A 19,862-nucleotide genomic window follows, 5' to 3' on the forward strand; every position below is an offset into this window, starting at 1 on the left:
GAATTTGTTTATTCCTGTTGAAATAGTTTCCTATCAGAAAGAACTAATTTAAAAATAAATTCCAGCGGGGGCGCAAAGTTTCTCTTTAAAAAATGCAATATGTCTACAGATATACATTAATACTAATGACGAACTGGTCAGACACTAAAAGGATTTATTCCTGACTATTGTCAATTCACTTCAGAATATTAAATGGCTTTATTTGTCGCAGTTATGCAATCAGACTAAGACATTACAGGAGGAAGTATCTTAGGTTTTAACATAATCTTAATCTGATATTGTCTGACTTTACTAGTGTCAACTTTCATCCTAATTTCCGATCAACTTTCAGCACCAACCTTAACCTTTGCAGAAACAGAAATAGCTACGCCCACCCGCACACTTGTTTAAATGACTGAAGCTCCGCCATAGAACACATGAATGTTGTTTCTGATTATTTGTCCGACTGAAATAATGTAACGTGTATATGCTTACAACACAACTGTTATTTATTATGTACATTAATCAGCGTATAAGTATGTTTTTTAAAAGGTTACTTATAGTTATTAAACATAACAAGAACCTGAAAATGTGATGAAATAATAAAAGAAAAAAAAAAAACACTTTAAAGTTAATTCGATTGGGTAAATCTATGTTCTGGTAAAGCAAGAGACCTCTATAATAGTGTCTTTTAAAGCAACAAAGTTGAAAAATGAACTGATATCTCAAAAACCTCTTGATACTTTATTTGATTTGATATTACAATGTCTACTGTACATTATACTATCATCACATGAAAAGAAATTACTGAAGATAGCTTGGCACAGAAATAATAATACTAAAAAGAACAACCAAAGACAGTTTGATGAATACATTACTTTTACTATCAATAATTTTACTATAGCAAGCAATTAGTATCTAATTTCGTTTAAATTAATGGTTGGCAGAAATTGGTCACAGCTTCACATAAATGTCAATATACAAATACATATGATATAAAGTATATGTTTAAAATGCAGATGTGGAGGCCCTGTGAACAGAGGCCTAATACAGTATACTTGAAACAAACAAACTTCTTATTACACAACGTTAAGATATACTGGTGGAGGCTGACCTAACCGCCGAACCTGGGATCAGAATTCAACGGAGATCAGGTATACAAAAAACAGACATACAGAATCAGTGACTACGTTAAACGTTTATATATGACACATACACATTTCACAGTTCTGGAAAACAGACACTGTCATGTCCATACATCAACATGTGAAAACTTCCAATATTCCATGTGAAGCTGTAACGACTGAAGGGAAGGAAGGTGTAGGCTGAACTTGAACACATACGATGTACCTGAAATTATAAAGAAAAAGGAGAACACAAGCAAAATAAGGGGAGTGGAGGGTGGGATATTAAACATCAGCAAGTATAAACAATCGAGGATTCCTTCGATAAGAAGCAAACTCAACCCTCGCATCTATTTGCAAACGACCTTCTTCTTCCATGTGCAAAACTGAAAGGACCCAAAAGGAGATTAAATCGCAACAAGTATATTAATATACCAACAAGACATAAGCTAACGCGGGCCCTTACAACAGGATAAGAGCTCCTTCAGTAACAGGTTTTGAATGGTAATCATTAAAAACACATTACTGAAGATAGCTTGGCACAGAAATAATAATACTAAAAAGAACAACCCAAGACAGTTGTATGAATACATTACTTTTACTATCAATAATTTTACTATAGCAAGCAATTAGTATCTAATTTCGTTTAAATTAATGGTTGGCAGAAATTGGTCACAGCTTCACATAAATGTCAATATACAAATACATATGATATAAAGTATATGTTTAAACTGCAGATGTGGAGGCCCTGTGAACAGAGGCCTAATACAGTATACTTGAAACAAACAAACTTCTTATTACACAACGTTAAGATATACTGGTGGAGGCTGACCTAACCGCCACATGTCGAGAATTTGGAACAACGTGGAAAATTCTTGACAACCGCCACCAGTATAGCGAAGCAAACCCTGCCTGAGAAGCTGTGCCTTAACAATTTTCTGCTAAAAAGGACTGACACTTGTTTTGCAGAGTGAATAAAAACAAAATATTTCCAAATTATGACAAGTGCACCCCATCCCTGTTGAAGAGACCCGTCACGGATTCGACGATTTCTGGTTAACGAACGTATCCACCAATGTATTTAAAAAACAAACAACAAACAAATGAGCAGCGAAATTATTAACGCGTTCTCTAGCTCTCTCTTATGAAAAATAAGTTAATTACTCAATGAATAACAATGATACCTTGATTGTCTTCAAAAAGAAACAAGTGTAAGATTAATGGTTTAACTTGCCGCCATTTCATACCATCCTGACTCTGACACAGTATGGTCGCATTATGACGCTGCATTACAAGTTGAGAACCCTCAGCTGATTCCTTGTCGTAACGAAATACCGACTTTATAATTGAACATCCAACTATCCAAATATGGGTAGGACGCACTGAAAAGCTGAAAACAATTGTCAACAAAAAAGGGCAGCATATGGCAGGTACAAAGAAACTACTTATAGGCTTAAGATCTGAGTGACAACAGCTGACGTGAGAGGATTCTAATGTAAGATTTAAGTGCACTTGAATCCGGGGCGCAACGCCCCATTCTTGTAATATCGTAAGCAGTCATGCTGCTGTTGCAGCACCTACTCTAAATAAATGTGGTTTATATGGAATGGCAGTCAAAGATTTCTTTAGAACACACTAAACTGACAGCGTATGACGGGTAGACCGTTTAAATAAACAAACAAATAACTAGTTTGAAGCACTAGATGGTCGAACAACCATATAACTCTCTATTAAATCCAGGGGTCAAGTAGAACAATGTGTAAGGTTGTAAATAATAGCTACTCCTTCGCCTTTTTTCTGATCGTCCTTTGATGAATGAAGAATTATGCGAAGTACACCAATACTTACAATACTAACGTCTCCCTCACATAATGCGTGACCTTTAGCACTTATATTCGAGGAGTTTGAGTTCGTGTGTACAAGCTCACATATCCTTAAAAATCAAAATGGTCAGGGAAATTACTGCTGAAAACTGTAATGCCTAAAATATAGAAGAGCAAACAGTATTTGTCACCTGTATAAGTTTACGAAGTAAATCAAGCGTTATAGGTTGCCTGATGTCAATTGTCCGATGCAACCTATCAAAACGGATAAGCATTCAACGTAACATAAATCTTTAAGTAAGATATTCAAGACTATTTATTTTAAAATAGAAGAAATGTCCGAGATATACAGACATGTTGTATGACGAGCTACATTCTTGATTAAAAGATGGGCTAAAAGTGCAGTAAGGTGCAAGTCGTCTTTGCATGCAAGTAAAGCTGACACGATCGCATAGAAACCACTACTAAATAGTCTAGAAAGGGAATGGCTCTGTTACAGAAATTAAAAGATCAACTTAGGCTTGCAATTTTTTTTTTTTTTTTTTTTTTTTTGCTACGGGTATGTTAAGGCATTGATCTATAAAACAGAACAAATTGGTCACACATTCCCTGAATTAGAGCGAGCCAAACACACATAATTATCCAAGCAATAAAACAGCCTTTCGGATTTCCTCTTGTACCGGACCAGCTATTGTAATTGTAATAAATTAGCAAACTTTTCCCAATGGCAGCAAAAGATTGCACACTCATAGGTAACGTCTTGTCAGTAAAATAATCCCCTCCTAATTTGAAGGCTAATAATTTCAAAATCATAATTATGAACCTCAAAAGGCGAAAGGCAGATTTGATGCCAACTTTAGCCATTTCGCAATATTGCACTAATGAAACAATAGCTCCGTCACTCTGTCTAAAGAAGTGTACTGAACTGAGGAAGAAGACGTATCAATAAAATCATTCAAACTTGAACCCTGCGGGGTTCCCTTCGGAAAGGAAAGATGGTGTATAATCCTCGAGCTACCATCTTTTTGGCCACAAGACTGATCGCGGATTGCCTGAAATTTGGAACAGGCATTTCTTTAAAAGGAACCGCAATTCTGCTTAACTGCTCTTCCTACATACTAGTAACTTTCTCATTAGCTACAGCAGTTTTGCCTAACGGAAATTAAAGTTTGACTGAAGTTTGGACTCTAGGGCGCTGGTTTTATAATCGAAACCCTTTGTTAGAACCCTCTAAAAATTCAGCTGCCACTTATTTATTTGGATATAAAGAAAGATAGACTTGTAATACTGCTAAGTCAATAAGGGTTTTGGTGAGGTAATGGAGGTTTAAGTGAATCTCTTTGAGATGCCGGTTTTGGCTATCTGAAGATTCCACGAGGTCCAAGTGACGAGTACCTAGAACGATATTGATTGGTAGCTACTAGTGATTCTGAAAAATAAATAAATACTTCCTAGAGTGCTTCCCATGACAACGCGTACAGCTATGTTCGTATACACAAGCAAATTTGGTACAAATACCTTGAAAACTAGTCATAACATTTTCTTGCGCACGGTATATATAGATACTCATGTACATTAAGGACCGGCAATGAATCTTTCTTTTGGCCGGAGCCTTTGACTTAAATTTTAGCTATCAGTCTGCTTCAGTAACAAGAAAACTCTGACCTTGACTGTTATTAATGTGATCTGAGCGTAACAATACTGTTTACTCTATGAATTCGCCATTAACCATCGTAATTTAAACATTTGCTGAAACGTGGTCTCCCAAGTCGTTATAAATGATCTACATCGGAGCCAACCCACCATTTTATTCAACACTGTCTGACAGTGCAGCGAATCATCAGCCAAAATGCCCCTTCGCTGCGCAAACACGGAACAATGGTATTCTACAACAAGGCTCACCACAACCACAAGTTGGTGCGGGTTCAGATTAACCGGTTGCGGGGCTGAAACGGCTGGGTAGCGTTGCGGTGTGGCTGTACCATCTGGACTGTGTTGCGGAACTTCTTGGGTTTTTGACGTTGTCTAGAAATATTCAATTGTATACTTGAAAATTTGGCAAAAAGCATATTAATATATGTAAATTTTGTCTCTAGCCCGTTATAAACTTTGAGATAGAAAGGAAAATATGACAAATTTGCAATTTGGCAGCACATCAATTCGAAATCATGTCACCAGCATACACAATGTCTATAGTGGGCATTCAGACAATAAGACTGAAATGGTCAATCATTTAACAAATGGGCTAAAATAAGTTCATCAATATACATTAGTCATGAATTCAAAATCTAATGACCATACAACACAATGAATATAATGAGCAACTCTCTCTTTTATGATAGAACATAGCCAAATGGGCAAACACAGTTCATCAATATACATTAATCATAAATTAAAAATCCGATTACCATCCCAACACAAAGTATATAATCGGCAACCATCCGTTTACCACCAAACACAAATTATATAATCGGCAACCATTTTGTTAATGATAGAACAGAGTCAAATGGGCTAAACACAGTTCCTCAATGTACATTAATGTTAAATTCAAAATCCGGTTACCATCAAACACAATGGATATAATCGGCAACCTATTCTTTTATGATTGAACATAGCCAAATGGGCTAAACACAGTTCATCAATATACATTTATCATAAATTCAAAATCCGGTTACCATCCAACACAATGGATATAATCGGCTAAAATAAGTTCATCAAAATACATTAATCATAAATTCAAAATCCGATTACAATCCAACACAATGCATATAATCCGAAACCTTTTTTAAAAAATGATTGAACATAGCCAAATGGGCTAAACACAGTTCATCAATGTACATTAACCATAGAATCAAAATCCGGTTACCATCCAACAAAAGGGATATAATCGGCAACCTATTTTTTTATATATATTTTTTTTATTATTATTATTAAATGATCGAACATAGCCAAATGGGCTAAACACAGTTCATCGATGTAAAATAATCATAAATTCAATATCTGGTTACCATCCAACACAATGGATAAAATCGGCAAACTTTTTTTTTTTTTTTTTTTTTTTTTGAAATGATCGAACATAGCCAAATGGGCTAAACACAGTTCATCGATGTAAAATAATCATAAATTCAATATCTGGTTACAATCCAGCACAATGCACATAATCCAAAACCTTTTTAAAAAAATGATTGAACATAGCCAAATGGGCTAAACACAGTTCATCAATGTACATTAACCATAGAATCAAAATCCGGTTACCATCCAACACAATGAATATAATGGGCAATCTTTTTTTTTTTTTTTTTCTTTTAATGATCGAACATAGCCAAATGGGCTAAACAGAGTTCATCATTATACATTAATCATAGATTCAAAATCCGGTTACCATCCAACACAATGGATATACTTGGCAACCTATTTTTTTTTTTTTTTTTTTTTTTTTTGAAATGATCGAACACAGCCAAATGGGCTAAACAGAGTTCATCAATATACATTAATCACTTAATGTACAATAATAAAAAATCAAAAAATTTGGTTACCATCCAACACAATGGATATAATGGGCAACCTATTTTTTTTTTTTTTTTTTTTTTTTAAATGATCGAACACAGCCAAATGGGCTAAACAGAGTTCATCAATATACATTAATCATACATTCAAAATCCGGTTACCATCCAACACAATGGATATACTTGGCAACCATTTTTTTTTTTTTTGAAATGATCAGACATAGCCAAATGGGCGAAACACAATCATTATACATTAATCATGAATTCAAAATCAAGTACCATCCAACACAAAAGAGATAATAGCAATTTTCTTAACTTTCTCCTTTTTTTTTATTAGAAATGATCGAACATAGCCAAATTGGCGGAACACAGTAAATATACATTAATCATAAATTCAAAATCAAGTACCATCCAACACAACGGAGAAAACAGCAACTTTCTTAACTTTCTCTTTTTTATTAGAAATGATCGAACATAGCCAAATGGGCGGAACAGTCGATACACATTAATCATAAATTCAAAATCAAGTACCATTCAACACAATGGAGATAACAGCAACTTTCTTAACTTTCTCATTTTTTTATTACAAACGATCGAACGTAGCCAAATGGGCGAAACAGTCGATACACATTAATCATAAATTCAAAATCAAGTACCATTCAACACAATGGAGGTAACAGCAACTTTCTTAACTTTCTCATTTTTTTATTAGAAACGATCGAACATATAGCCAAATGGGCGGAACACAGTCAATATACATTAATCATAAATTCAAAATCAAATACCATCCAACACAATGGAGATAATAGCAACTTTCTCTTCATCCCTAAGCAGTAATCATAAATTCAAAATCCAGTTACAAACCAATACAAAGGATAAGGATGGCACTCTTTTTCCTAAGGCAGTACCGGCTGATACAATCAGACATTAGCAATTGGGCTAACTATAGATTATGATCTGAAAGGCTAACTATAGATTAAGATCTGAAAAACAGTCATCCTACAAATGACAATAAGTTATAACGACATTTTTTTTTTTTGTAGGAAGCCAACTTGTTTTATATTTATTCATTTGATTGTTTTATTAACAATATTCTTCTATACAAACCATAAACATTAGCCATCAGGACTAAAAACAAACATACTGCATGAAACGGTGGTATATTGAAAAGTGAAACTACTTATTTTCCTCACACATGCGCACTTAATTACTTGATCCGTGCTCATGAAAATTTAACTTTGCTTAATATATATGTGAAATGGAAGTTTAATTACTTCACTTTAGAAGAAAATACTTTTCAGCGAGATTAAATCTGATAAAATTGCTTAAACCCTACTCTGTTTGTAAGCAGGTATCATGAATAATAGACTCTTCCACGTGTTTATTGTACTACATATATAGTTTAACAGATTCATGAATAACTCGCCACTTGTATACAGAAATCGTCTGCTACACTGCTAGCAGTGATGTTTACACATGTCTATTTTTAACCCTGCATTACAAAGGAATGCATTGTTATCAAAATTCGCATGGGAAACCACATAATTACCTACATAAATTTGCAAGACATATTACCAATTTAATAATGCATATTACCTTCGGATATCGACCTGCTCTTTTACCTCTCGTTTAAGTGTACACCTTCCAGTAACACACAAATAAACACCTCATCACTCCAGGATTAAATTGTAGCAGGTCACAAAACAAATAGTCATTATGATAACTGCAAAGTATAATAGAAAAGCTATTAATCAATTTAATGTTTAAATCCTTCGGTAATTACACAGATATATCCGTACAATAAATACAACTATATTAAAAATAAGCAAATAATACAAGCCTACCTCCCTGCTATATAAACTGCATGACTTACAGATTTAAATCACTCAACAAAAATCTCAAAATACTATTTAAGTATTCTCTCACAATATCTAAATGCGCATAGAATAATTAAGTCCATACATTAAACATCAGCAAGTATAAACAATCGAGGATTCCTTCGATAAGAAGCAAACTCAACCCTCGCATCTATTTGCAAACGACCTTCTTCTTCCATGTGCAAAACTGAAAGGACCCAAAAGGAGATTAAATCGCAACAAGTATATTAATATACCAACAAGACATAAGCTAACGCGGGCACTTACAACAGGATAAGAGCTCCTTCAGTAACAGGTTTTGAATGGTAATCATTAAAAACACAATATTGAATTTTATAATACAACACTGAAACATTTGAAGCAGACAGGCCAATAAAGTTTTAATAACGATATTATCACATTGTCTTCAGTAAAAGCCAGTGAATGTTCGGGACTTAAAGGATGTAGTATACCTTGTTACTATAATACATTCATCATAGCTTAACCGTAGCAATTTATTATAGTATTCCATGTAATTTAATGTTTTAACTGTTACAATCGGAAATTTGTTTATCTCTGTCCCTTCAAGTATAATTTTAACCAGGTTGAAGTACATGACCATCCAAGTGTATTTCGCATTCAATGTTATCCGTAAAAGTCTATTAATTGATGATATTACTACTATGCGCGTTGGCTCTCTAGTATATGCATAAAATGTATATGTCGCGGGCTCGTGCTTCCACGGTTACGCATGTTCTTTTATTTGTAAACAACTATGTAACTATGACCATGGGGATTTGGACGGTTTCATGCAGTGCCATTCTGTTAATAACCAACATGGAATATTAGGGTCGCCGTAAAATTATAAGCAGAATATCAAATATATTACATGGCACCCTATTTATCTTATGATTTAAAGTAACCATGGCAACAGAGATGTTTCAGATATGTATATGATATCTTGCTATTTATCGTAATTTCTTAGAAAAGTATTAAATACAATTTGCTTTCTTGTTTAATGTAGATTCAAAACATTTTATTTCTAAAGTAAGTAATATATGTTTGTGTTATTTGCATTTATCTAAGCAAATTTTGAAGCTTGATAGACCAGTGTCAACGCCTTCGAATTTTACATTTAGATATACAGCTTAAGAGATTCGTTTACATGTATTTCTACTAAGATTTGAACAATTCAGAACTTAGTTTTAGTATTTAAGACAGTACAAAATTATCAATGGAAACAAGAAAGTAGGTATAATTAAAAATCAACTGACTAATTTGCATTTGCAAATGGCCGTAATGAATACCCTTTCACCCTATATAACTATATTCCAAAAAAACATCAGTAGCCATCATTCGTTTTCTTATATCTCGCATTACATTTCAATTTAGCTACATAAAGCCGCAAAATATTGATCATCAGAGTGGAAGACTCATAAAAATGTTTTGGCAAAATAATGGCTACTTAAAAAATTGTTCAAATAAAAGCAATGCTCAGAATTTAGAACTTTCAAGATAAACGTTTTGCGTGGGGATTGACATGTAACGTCATGACGTCGATGACGCAATTTTAAAGCAACAATATTTGTAGCGTTTTTGCGTTAAATCATTCCTGTCAAGTATTGGTAATTTTAGTACTACGTCTTTGCTAATGAAATATGTAAGTACCGATAAGCATCAGAATATTTCATATAGACCAAAAAAAATTGTGTACTGTTCATGGCATAATTGAAGAAGCATTCTAAACAATTAAAGCACTAGCTTAACTTCTTATCTCAACTGACATAAGACTACTGCACACAACTCCCGTGTCTCTTTTTGCGAAATGTAGTGTTTACTCAAAGAAACATGCTGTTCAAAACATATAAAAATTGCAACGAAAACAAAGTATGTCATCAAATAAATTTTCCTACTTAAACTCCCTTAAATACACTAAAACATTTATATTTTATAAGAAAGGAGCGAGAAGCTCCGTGAAATACTATTAGGTAAATGACATTAAAAACAATATAACGTTCGTTTTGCAATCTGTCAGAAGAGTCAGGGCTAATGAAATTATGAATGATAGAAAACAACTAATTCATCATGTACAACTACTTTGAAGGGTTTCGGTGAAAAGGTTATATTTATACTATGTCGATTATAATTCTTACACTGATCCATTTCCCATTATGTCGAAAGCTTTATTGTGACATTGACATTAATGAATTAGGAAATGATAAGTAAGTCTAACCAATATGGTTTCCTATTATTCTTATCTTTATCATTTAGATTTCAGATACGATTGCCATATACACTGTACACAAAGAATGCAAACGTCTCCAGGTGATAAATGCTACTTGTAACATTGCACTAAAGTTTTGCTGTTTCTTTTATATATAGTTACTGACATTAAAACAGCCAGTTTTACTAGGAAGATTGTAAATAACCACTTTTACGCATAGAAGAAACGTTTGAGATAATGTTGAAATTTCATACAGTGTTTAAGACATTGTAATATTTCAGACATAAATTAGAATTGTTTATCACATCAACAATGAAAAATGTCATTGGTTATATTATACATTAAAATAGCTATTTTTAATTGAAACTGACCTTACTTATCGTCACATATACCCAATATATAGTAGCTTGTACGATGGAGGAAATTCGCCGGATGTGCCATCTATTCCCACTTAAATGTAGAACATATATAAGTATCTAATACTCCTTGTCAATACTTTTAAAGGTCTATAGGCTCTGTCAATATTTATTTGTAAAGAGGAACGTATAGTGATGAGCTTTGACAAATTTTAAATATTTCCAACTTTGTCATGTCTTTGTTTTCCAGAAAGGATGGAAATGCTCATAAAAGTGTTATACATTTTAATTTTCAAACAGAAAATAATAGCCGAGGCATTATACCCTTCTAACTTTACATTAGCTGCCATCGTAAAATGTGCATTATTATCGTGAATATCTTATAAATTTAATTTTGTTATAATATATAATGTATTAGATAAATATGATTTGTGTTAAAACCTGCATTATAACCAGGAAACTAGCTATGAGATTCCCTTTATTCAAGTAAGCAAATACGTTAATGTCAATGTGAAAAGAAAACTATTGTTTTCTATCAATCAGTTTAACAGCATTAGGATTATTGGCTTCATTAATACATTGAATACCCACTGCATAAAATACAGGAAGTTCTATCTGACTAACACGTGCATACCACTTCGGTCAATAATATAATTGTTATAGTAATACAGAATGTTTTGCATAGTTTGTCCAGTAATACTTTGCACACAGTCATTTTTTCACAGGTTATGTTCACCGTTTATTTCATGCTTAGCATGCGCATTGAAAACAATTTAATCCGAAAGTTTACAGTTTTACAATAAGAATATCTAAAATTCTTCTTATATCTTTTATAGACTGATGTTATATATTCTGGTCCTTTGGAACAGTCAATATTCCGCTTAAGCAGGAGCCAGGTAGTTACCTCTCTTGGACAGATTCACTCAACCGGAGTCTGTTGTTATTTTTCTTGATTTTAGCTGATATAGAAACAGACTAGTACAAGGACAATTGGCACCTCACATGCTTAAAAATGATTCCTTAAAAGTCATGTCAAACTTAACACTGCTTGATAACAAGGGAGAAACTTATGTTGCTAAATTATTGTTAAGTATGCATTTCTTTTCTCTGTTTTAGTCAAGATTGAAAGTCTTTATAATTTTGTAAAAGAAACATATTTCATTTTGATATTTGTTAATATTTAGATCCAGTTTGTTATATCTTTTATAATGCATTACAGTAACTGTGTTAAATCTTCCGCTTAAGCTGGTGCTAGGGGGCGTGATGGGTGTTACACATTTCATTAAATCACATAATAGTTATCAGTCAAACCGACTCTGCTAGTATATTGCAAAGTTGCGGTCTATGCAACGATCGTTTCACAGATTTCATTAGCAATCACATCAGCAGTCTTCTAGGCCCATATGACGGCTGCAAAACTTTTTCCCGTACTTGACCTTAGTTTCATTATTTGTTCTGTCCTTTGGGATCAAAGAGAAATTCATTTTTGTTATAACAGAATGGGACAGGAGTCAATGTTTAATGATTTAATAAATACAAAAATGTAAAAATTGTAACATGTCATATCAACTATGATGGTGATTATTCATTAACTGATTAATGAGCAGCGTTACGTCTGACAAAAAGCAGAAACGTAGAAGAATAGTTACATTCTTAAAGAAATACAAACAAAATCAGTGTCCCCACAATCCATACGATTTTCACGAATAACTTATATCAATTCTGTATGAACCAAATGTACGGACAACTGATTTATAACGTATTGCCTACTTTCAATTCGTCCGGAAAGATCGGCGTGTTTACCACATAATTAATAATACTGCACTCTTCACACAGAGCTTACAGGACTGGCTAAATACAAATATTATCATTGGAAACTGAATCTTCAAAGTTAGAGGTAACTGAAGAGAAGCAATAATACGCTTATTTAAGTATAGGTATATATCTACAATAAACGCCATCGTAGATTCTATTCACATGAATCAAAAGGCGTAATAAGGTATTACTCCGAATACATACTAGTATATACATGTAGGGGGTTCCACTGTCGCTTTGAATTACTTTCTCTTTCATCTGTGTTTTTGGAATATTTCTGGAAGTGAAACATTCTTTTTAAAAAGCCATTCAGCAGTGGGGCGGTGTTTCTACACAGGTGCCTACTTCGATTTAATGTAATTCCCGAAGGGGCACATAGGTTTTCCTTCACCACCAAAAACAGTGTACTCGCTATATAACCTATGATTCTAACCTATGATTGTGGCATTGTGACTTTAAAAACAACACAAAACATAAACTTTATGCAAAATGATCATTTGACATTTCTGATGCATTTCATTTAGAAATACCATGGTAATTTTATGCGTATATAAATGCCAACAACATTCAGCTGCCAATAGTATTTTTTGGACGATCAATGAAACTGAGATGTTTTCATTCAAATCCAAAGTGTACTGATTTCATTTCTGAAAAGCCTTTAGAGACCATTAAGAGATTGTTCAGACATTTTTTAATTCCATACTTCCGCTTAGGAAAGCTATCAGGAAAGTCTCATTTGACATGTTTGATGAAATGTTGTAATGAAAGCGGCAACTAAAATGTTAATTTTTCACAGAGTCAACAGGACGTACTGAATAACAATCAAATGCCGTTGTCCCAAAGCTGATTGAAAACAATTATGTTCACTGGTAAAACGCATCGGAAATTACAGTTGATGCGATCAGCAAACAGTATGAAATATCATATTCCACACCTGAATTGATGAGTTTTTAATTAATAAAAGTAATCTTCATCGCATTTAATTGATTAGATGACAAGTGCTCCGCGAGCTGCATATCAATATAAAAGCACAATTGTAATGCTAATTTTGCACATTGTTGCTTTCACAAATCATAGCAAAAGTTATAAGTCGCTGCGCTAGTAAATATTGTTGAAATATAATCTCTTAAAGGATTAAGGACTTCTGTATGTGTGCAGAATGTCAAATAGCACCAACACATCGGAAAGAAGTGAAATTGGGACTATTGCAGACTATGTGGATCTTTGTGCACCGCCAACTTTGATTTTTATTGGAGTTACATGCAACACTCTTGTTATATTTATAATGAGAATGCGTTATTTCAGTAACGTGTCAACGTCATTGTACATGTGTTTCAACGCAATTGTTGACAATGTTACCCTTTTGGTAGCGTTTCCTGTGCATTGGTTTCACGTTAGCTTTCCTGAGCTAATATATAGAGGGAACCATGCTGACTGGATATGCAAATTAACGTATTTCATCGGGGTTAGTACAAGCAACATAGGAATTGTGTTAACAGCGGCAATGACACTGGAACGCGCAATAGCTGTGAAATTACCATTGAAGGCATCACGAATTTGTACAAAGCGAAAGGCAAAATACGTGATGATTGGGCTTGTTATATTCGTTAGTCTTAAGGACATTCATTTTCTTATTAAATCTAAAATGGTACCTGAAAATGTTTTAGCATACCTGTGTGAAATTGACATAACTGACGACATTTTACACCTGTACGTAAACAAAATTTGGCCAATATCCCAGAATGTGTTTTTGTTCCTTTCTTTCTTCGTGATAATCTTCAGCAATTTAGTTATTACGAAAAGTGTAAGAGAAGCTGATAAAGCATCGTTTAAAGAACAATCATTAGAAGGAGAATATGGCAGGTATCTAAGGGCAACAAGTAATGGATTACATAAAAAGTCTTCAAAGGCAAGACAACTCACTATAATGCTGGTTTTAGATTCCTTAACAATTATAATTTGCACACTGCCACTTGCCTTGTACGATATCATACGTCCGAAATTTTCCGACCCTGATGTCGAACATTTTGTTTTTTGCGTGATATTCTATCTTGTTTACGTTAACAGATGTGCAAACTTCTTCCTATATTGCATTACTGGATCAAGATTTCGTCTTGCATTGAAGAGTATTTGCTGTCAAAAGCATTTTGGTAGGAGGGACTCGATCTATTACATTCACCAATCGAGAGAATCTACAATCCATCACACGGAATATTAATTCACTATTGCTGATTGCTGGAGAAGGCTTCTGCGGATGTAATTGTGCTATATTTCAATTACAGTAATTTGAAACAAATTATTTGAACATAAGTCTAATTATATAATATATATTGTAACTAATAAGTTTCGTCTATAAGTTCATGTAAGTACAAAACAAAGTTTAGATGAGCCGCACCATGAGAAAACCAGCATTATAGTGGCTTTGCGACCAGCATGGATCCAGACCAGCCCGCGCAGTCTGGTTAGGATCCATGCTGTTTGCTAATGGTTTCTCTAATTGCAACAGGCTTTGAAAGCGAACAGTACGGATGCGCAGGCAAGTCTGGATCCATGCTGGTCGCAAAACCACTATGTTGGTTTTCCCATGGCGCGGCTCAAATGTTTTTTCTTATATTTAACTGTATTTGTCATATATTTTAAATACGAGAAACTTCATCAGATGTTTTTTTTTGTGTTATTCTTTATTGCCTTCATTCGAAATTATAGCTTTTTGTAAGTTTTACCCCATACATTTAGATCAGTGTAAACAGAGAATTAAAATACAAAACCAGTCAAACATTTATAGGTTATTAGATTTGTATCAAGAAATATGCAAAAATTCTGTAGGAGAAATACATGTATTGCGCTACTTTAGGAGCGCGATATCATTTCGCTACAAACAATTGCATATTTCTCGATGTAATTCTATCTTTTCATTACATACACATACTACACTTATAATTATATATATAAATCTTTAGTCTGAAAAAAATTGAAAATGTCCTCTTTAAAAATATTTTAAAAGCAACGGCATACATGAAACTCACGCGACAAATAACATCAAACAGCAAATTAAATAAAAATACCAAATTTGAACGTTATTGTGGAAAATATTAACTTTTCAGGTTCCTTAACGGGGGGTATACATGAGTATGTAGTAAATCATAATGAGTTGTTACTGTTTATGCTTTCCGTCTTAAAAGTTATGAAGTCGGTGTGTTATATTCTGTTATACTGCAAAAGAAGGATTTAAAAATATGGATTTCACAAGTGAACATTTAATTTGGTAATCTTGTTGTTATAACCGATTCGTTTGTGTTGTAGGCATACATTCAATTTTAAGCTGCATCATCAAAATAACCTTTCCAATTGATGTTACAGAAATATTCTAATGTTCCTTGCGAAAGGGATTTCTTCTATAGAAACATTTCGTTAAATTGGTCTTCCGTAAAATCAGAGAATGCCGAAATCTTATACGTGGAATACGTAGTATGCCGATAAGCAATTTTCCCACAGTCTATGAATACAATCACTATTAATTGCTAAACCCGGAATTTATTACAGATGTGCGGATTTATTTCTTATATGAAACCATAATCATTGTCTATAATGTATATGTATATAATGTATAATGTATAATGTATATAATGTATATAATGTATAATGAGTTCAGGGGGCATGTGTTACCTAGGATTAAAGTTAGTTACCTGCATGTAAATGAAACGCATTTTTTCATATCTACATGACTTTGCCACTGACCGTTTCAAGGCGGTGCCCCACTGTGTTCCTGTATTTGTTTGTTTTGTCCTTTTGTGTTCATGTTTGTGTAGGGTGTGCGGGGGTTGTTCGTGTGTGTCTTTGGGGAGGCTGCGTTTTTTGAACGTGCTTTCCCTGTTGGATATTCTTTCTTGGATTTTTTTTTGTATATTTCCTGAACTTATTAAGTATCTATGAACATGTGGAATCTTGTTTAAATTAAATGTTGTAATCAGAGGTGTAACAGGTACCGTAACTGCATTCATTATGTTCACAGCAAAGTTACTATGATGAGTTGCAACTGCAACATTTAAAGAAAGAGCTCTACCTTAAGTTTGTTTGATGTACAAGATAGAGAATCATTTTGATTTTACTTTTTATCAATAGACACATTAATGTGCATACGTAGTTTTCAGTTACATTCTCATTATACTACAAAAAAAAAATGATGAAATCATATTTTTTCCTCTCAGATACGCCGAAATTAATGACATTGTGAACATTATGTTATTATTGATAAAACTTTTATAGGTTCATCTACATTATAGGTGTGACCTACACGCAACAGACATATCTAATTGATTAGAATAAGATTATTTTCAGCCTGCAGGAATCCAGGTGTGCAAAGGAAATGGACTAGTCATGTTGAGATACTGACCGGTTAAATAGAGATATCGATATCATATATTCTACTAATACCAGATTAACATTGAGCTGCAACTGAAATAAATTCATGCTATCTGTAAAACTGTCAAAATAAATCAGATGTGTGATTTGATATTTAGCAATTAAGTTGAAATTTATTTGAGATAGAGAGCCTGAATTTTATTTATATGTTCGGGAAAGAGTTGGTGAAGAATTTATACTATTATACATTTCATTTATCGTGTGAAAATCAGGACATGATACATGTTTGTCATCAGTTAGTCATACACATTCAAAATGGTCTGGTAAAATTCAAGTCAAAATTTCAAAACTGCATGGAAAAAAATTCAAACAAGTTTTTAACAATTTCTTATAATTATGTAGTACTAAGCAATGTAATCTGAATTTAGACATGATACACATTTCCTAATGAAATTTCACTTTGACTGATATCCGTAGATTCAAAATTTTGTTCAAGATCTTGATCGGCATGATCAAGAGTATTTATGTTTTTGTTTATGATAAACATTGGATTTCCAGGCATCTGTCAATGTCTATTGTTGCAAAACAACTTATTTATGTAGAATGGAAAAACTTGCTGGAAGATCATAACTGCAACATGTTATCAAAGGGTCATTTTTACATGCAATAAAATGTAAACATTTAATACAATTGATTCTTTATCTAATATCCGAAGTCGTTGATAAAAATAAACAACTTAAAAAAATAAGCATGACGGTATTGAAACATTTAACTTTTACTTAAAACTAAAGACAGATTTTGCATAAGAAACATAGTTCGTTTTTGTTATAATTTATTCAAGAAAATTGATGGTGTTTAATATGTTTTGATTATTTCCTTTGCTATTTTATAACTTTGTTACCTTCAAGTTGTACAGAAGTCGATATGCAGATTTATCGGCTTTGAAATGTAATTAAAACGGAGGGAGATTCCTATATTGACCAAACTTAAAGTTGTTTTATTATTAAATCCAACCACTAATGGATTATTCGAAAAAATATCGAGACAGTTGCAGCGGTAGGTCATATTCTAGTATTGGGTTGAGTACGCCGCAACTTTATTACGCCGTCAAAATATAATGACGTTACTGCTTGGGGTCAGTAAATGTTTTTGGCTAACATACGTGTTAATACGACTTTTATCGTTATTCAAGTGACTGTGATTACACCAGTGGAATTGACTATAAATAGTTCTCACAATTAAAAGTATTTTATTCTTTTATCACATATCAGATAAGAGATATATTTTAATACTTTAAAAAGCATTTGTTTCAATAATATATATGTACTTGACACAGAACTTGTAATTAGACAACAATTAAACACATTGTTGTGGATTATATTAGGTTTGCATCAGTTCGAAATCAATGTTTTGTTCAACCCGTACAATCTATTTAACACCAAATAAAAATGATGTTTAACGATCTGTCAATTTCACTTCAGTTACACTACTTGAATAAAATGTGAGTTTGAATCTACATGACATTATAGTATTTCAAATACTTTCTGACCTTGTCTTTTTTCGTGTACTTATATGAATTTCCGTCTGAAATATATAGAGTATTTTTATAATACGAAAATGTTAATTGTTAACATAACGAAGAACTCAACCGTGCCAAATGTCAGCCGTATTACTTTGTCCCGCAAATGTTGAATGTACGTGTCTATATTATGAATAGCTCTCGTTATTTTGATGTTTTTCTACGGCATTGACCAGTCACAAGTTGTAATATTTGGCGCCCTGATAATCTTTTGTTGTTGTGCAAATTGACAGAAAGATAAGTCTTTCAACTTGGAAGTGATAATTGCACAGACATCACATTTGTTTTACTTGCGAATAGCCATTATTGAATCTAATGGAAGGTTAAAATCCCTCGTGCTAGACACCGGAATATATAATACTGTGCATGTTTGCCTCTTTATGGGTCGTGTGTTACAATTCTTAAGCCTGTGCTAGAGAGCTTGAACATTCTATTACCTCATGACAAGATTCAAATCACCCACGTCTGTCATTATACTGCTTGGTTGTGTTTTATATGTCCACGTGAGTTCATGGATTTTATTATACTTGCAACATATGTGACATTTAAGAAGGTTTATTTTAGAAGTAAGTTGTCAAGGTATATATTGTATGGACATGCATTTCTGTCTTATCATTTACAGCTAATGTTTCATATTTTTATTGGTTTAACGTCGATCGTACCGACACAACAATAGATTTTATGACGACTTTTCAGCTTTTATGAAAGATGAAGACCCTACGTACCCTTCGTGCACTATGTTATCACGGTCGGGTACCTGGGTAGAACCACAGACTTTCCGTAAACCAGTTGGATGGCTTCCCTTCAAGAAGAATTCAGCTCCCCGAGTGAGCATGAATCGACCAGCGTGTTAGACGTCACCCTGTTCCGCCGTCGAAGGTCAATGCACTAGCACAAGCTTTAATTCAGGAGAGGAAACAACATTCTACACACCGAAATCAGCACACTTGTCTGTTCTATGCGCTAACGAAGCCAACAGTCCACGATGCTCAAGGATGCCATACCCAGTATTGATGTGTGATTTTGGTGTGGGACCCCTACCATATTTAATGAACTATTTTTCTCAGTTTTCCATTAACGTAGAGCAATATAAGTTTCCACATAAATTCACATTGAAAATCTCTTGCAATTAAAAAAATAATCCTTGTTTTCATATCTACGTGTATTTGCACTTAATCACTGCGAGTGTTACTTATCTTTAAGTATATAAAGTATATGTTGTATTGTACATTTTTCAA

The 19,862-nt window shown here is 33.3% G+C and overlaps 1 long non-coding RNA gene across 4 annotated transcripts; it reads right to left on the bottom strand.

The window, feature by feature from the left end:
- Positions 1-840: 840 nt before the first annotated feature.
- On the bottom strand, positions 841-8,578 carry LOC123526447 (uncharacterized). Of its 4 annotated transcripts, none has more exons than XR_008367111.1 (3): positions 8,029-8,577; positions 4,730-4,951; positions 841-3,084 (listed from the first exon to the last, which is right to left on the bottom strand). It is a non-coding gene; the product is annotated as an uncharacterized LOC123526447 (long non-coding RNA). The 4 variants fall into 4 exon arrangements; XR_008367112.1 differs by having other exon boundaries at positions 4,730-8,155; positions 8,395-8,575; XR_008367113.1 differs by having other exon boundaries at positions 841-3,036; positions 4,730-8,578.
- Between the last annotated feature and the right edge of the window lie 11,284 nt (positions 8,579-19,862).

The sequence above is a fragment of the Mercenaria mercenaria genome, chromosome 14 (genome assembly GCF_021730395.1).
Source record: "Mercenaria mercenaria strain notata chromosome 14, MADL_Memer_1, whole genome shotgun sequence".
In the NCBI taxonomy this organism is placed as follows: Eukaryota; Metazoa; Mollusca; class Bivalvia; order Venerida; family Veneridae; genus Mercenaria; species Mercenaria mercenaria.